General features: G+C 40.3%; 1 protein-coding gene across 1 annotated transcript in view; it reads right to left on the reverse strand.

Moving 5' to 3' along the window:
- Nucleotides 1-3496, reverse strand: part of PSEN1 (presenilin 1) — a 93413-nt gene that overhangs the window by 57527 nt on the left and 32390 nt on the right. The gene's annotated exons all lie outside the window — the stretch shown is intronic.

Here is a 3496-nt window from a genome sequence, read left to right on the forward strand (position 1 = left end):
AAAAAAAAAAAAAAAAAAAAAAGTACAATTTGGTGAAAGAAGTGTTGGTTAGAGACAAAAATGGCAGACTCACTGGTTGCCCAGATTTAATTTATGAATGAACATACACATGTGAAAATAAAAGAAGCAAGTTCTGAAAATATTTTACAGGGTGCTCCAACTTATCAGAAGACCATGGCTGCATCACTACATTTTATGGGTGAAATCACATTGTGTGAAATTTGGAATTTAAAAGTCTCTAATTTATGTTAAGACTATCTTGGGTTTACCCCAGTGACACTGCATTATACAGTGGTAATTGGCCCAAGTTCTAGGGTCAGACTACCACGATTTGGATTTCTCTTCTATATAATGTGATTTGGGGCAAGTTATTTAACCTCTTTGAACTTCAATGTCTTCATCTGTAAAATGATGATTGTAAAAAGTGTCTCCTGATACAGCTGTTGTAAATTCTACTGGGATAGTATTTGAAAGACGTATGTCATGGTGTCTGATAAATACTAAGCACTCAGTAGTTTTATCATTTATTCTACATATATACATTCCTATGGCTACTAGCATATGCCAAGGTATAACTGATCTCCTCTTAGGGTATTGTCCAGATGAAATTGCATATAAAATTCCAGACATTTTTAGTCTATCAACAGAAATTCGTAGGCACTATGGAATTAGAAAAATGTGTTTCCCAAACATTTATTTCCATCTCTGATTTCTCCTACTATTCTAAGCTTCTCCTCCATCTTCTCCACTTTTGTGAACAGCAGCACCATTCTCCCAGTTTCTCAAGTCCCAAATACCGGAATTATTCTTGATTCCTTTCTTTTCCTTAGTACTTGTATCTAGTCAGCCAAAAATTCTGCCAGAATACCTCTAAAATGTCTCCTGGTTTTATCTACTTCTACGCCCACAATCTTTGTGGTTCAAACCACTATTATCTGTCATTTGGATTACTGTTAATAGGCTTCTAATTTGGTCTTTCTGCTTTTATGCTCCCCTAGTCCATTCTCCACACTACAGCCAGGATGATTTTTTAAACAAAATGAGATCAAGTCATTCATTCCTCCACTTAAAACTCGATTACATGGCCTCTTCTCATGCTACTAACAAAATCAAAACTTCTTAGGCTCATGAAGTCTAAAACGGTTTGGTCCTTGCTCTGACCACATACTGTTACTCCTGTCTCCATTCCTTTTCTCAAACTTGCCTTTCTAGTTCTCTGTTCAGGGCTGTTTCAGCTGGAATGCCCTTCTCCCACCTGACTATTCCTTGTCATTCAGTTCTCTCCTGGTAGAGAGAGAATTTCCTATCAAATGTAAGAAAGCTTTTCTCTATGTTGATCTGCTGGTTTTAATTCTCTGAATAGTACTTATGATCATTTGATGTAGCTCCTGTTTGTTACTTGATTATTCATCTTTATCTCCTTAGAATGTAAATTTTCTCTAAGGGCAACACATGTTCTTAATCTTTGCTGGATCTCTACTGTCTCCTGTAGCAGAGTACATACTCAGAAAATATTTACTGAGTTAATTAATGAATGATTCCTAAAAGGTTGTTGGTGAAGCTTGACTAATTTTTTGTAGAGACAAGGTTTCACCATGTTGCGTAGGTTGGTCTTCAACTTCTGGGCTCAAGCAATCCTTCTGCCTTGGCCTCCCAAAGTGCTGGGATTACAGGCATGGGCCATCAAGTCCAGCAATCTTGTACTTTTAGATTGGAGTTTTGAGTTTCAGAGATTTGTAGTTCACTGAAAAGGAAGCACTGTGTGGGTGTGCCTGGGAGGGAGTTTTGCTAAGAGTTCTTACTAAATAAAGTTCAATCAATCAAATGTTATTATACTTCAAAAATTCTCCAGGGAAATAAATTGTCAGCTTCCATTTAAAGATTGTATTCCATTTAAATGTGCTGTTAAAGTAAAATGTGACATAAGAAAAAAAAAAAAAAAAAAAAAAAAAAAAAAAAAAACTCTAAAAAAAAAAAAAAAAAAAAAGTACAATTTACTTCTTTAAACAAGTAAAACAAAAATTTAAAATAAGGCCGGTCATAGTGGCTCATGTCTGTAATCCTAGCACTCTGGGAGGCCGAGGCAGGCAGATCACTTGAGATCAGGAGTTCAAAACCAGCTTGGCCATCATGGTGAAACCCCGACTCTATGAAAAATACAAAAAATCAGCTGGCATGGTGGTGTGTGCCTGTAAGCCCAGCTACTCGGGAGGCTGAGGCAGGAGAATCACTTGAACCCGGGAGGCAGAGGTTGCAGTAAGCTGAGATCGCGCCACTACACTCCAGCCCAGGCAACAGCGAGATTCCATCTCAAAAAAAAATTAAGAAAGAAAAGAAAATTAAAAATTAAATAAATATGCAGGTAAAACATTCACGTGGTTCCAAGGAAAGCATTAAAAGGTATAAAGTACAGTCTCCCTCTTAATATATACCTAGTTTCCTAATCCCCCTGCTTACTACCATTATTGTTCTCCCGTGAATCTTTTCCAAGTTTCTTTCTACATATGCAAGCAAATACAGATATTCTTACTCCCCTTTTCACACAAATGGTAGTACAGTAAATGTACTATGCAGCGTTTTCTCCATTTAACTATGAATCTCAGAGATTTTTCCTACAAATCAGTACATAAAGAACATCCTCATTCTTATTATTTTTGAGACAGATTTTCACTCTGTCATCCAGGCTGGAGTGCAGTGGCATAATCACAACTCACCACAGCCTTGACCTCCCAGGCTAAAGCGATCCTCTCACCTCAGCCTCCTGAGTAGCTGGGACTGCAGGCATGTGCTATCATTCTTGGCTGATTTTTTAAAATTTTTTGCAGAGATGAGATCTCTCTGTGCTGCCCAAGCTGGTCTTAAATTCATGGGCTCAAGCGATCCTCCTGCCTCAGCCTCCCAAAGTGCTGGATTACAGATGTGAGCCACCATGTCTGGTAGTCCTCATTCTTAAAAAACAATTAGCCAGGCGCGGTGGCTCAAGCCTGTAATCCCAGCACTTTGGGAGGCCGAGGCAGGTGGATCACGAGGTCAAGAGATCGAGACCATCCTGGTCAACATGGTGAAACGCCGTCTCTACTAAAAATACAAAAAATTAGCTGGGCATGGTGGCACGCGCCTGTAATCCCAGCTACTCAGGAGGCTGAGGCAGGAGAATTGCCTGAACCCAGGAGACGGAGATTGCGGTGAGCCGAGATCGCGCCATTGCACTCCAGCCTGGGTAACAAGAGCAAAACTCCGTCTCAAAAAAAAACAATTAACTGGCCGGGCACAGTGGCTCACACCTGTAATCCCAGCACTTTGGGAGGCCGAGGCGGGTGGATCACGAGGTCAATTGATCGAGACCATCCTGGTCAACAAGGTGAAACCCGGTCTCTACTAAAAATAAAAAAATTAGCTGGGCATGGTGGCGCACGCCTGTAGTCCCAGCTACTCGGGAGGCTGAGGCAGGAGAACTGCTTGAACCCGGGAGGCAGAGGTTGCAGTGAGCCGAGAT

The sequence above is a fragment of the Cebus imitator genome, unplaced genomic scaffold (genome assembly GCF_001604975.1).
Source record: "Cebus imitator isolate Cc_AM_T3 unplaced genomic scaffold, Cebus_imitator-1.0 Scaffold54, whole genome shotgun sequence".
Lineage (NCBI taxonomy): Eukaryota > Metazoa > Chordata > Mammalia > Primates > Cebidae > Cebus > Cebus imitator.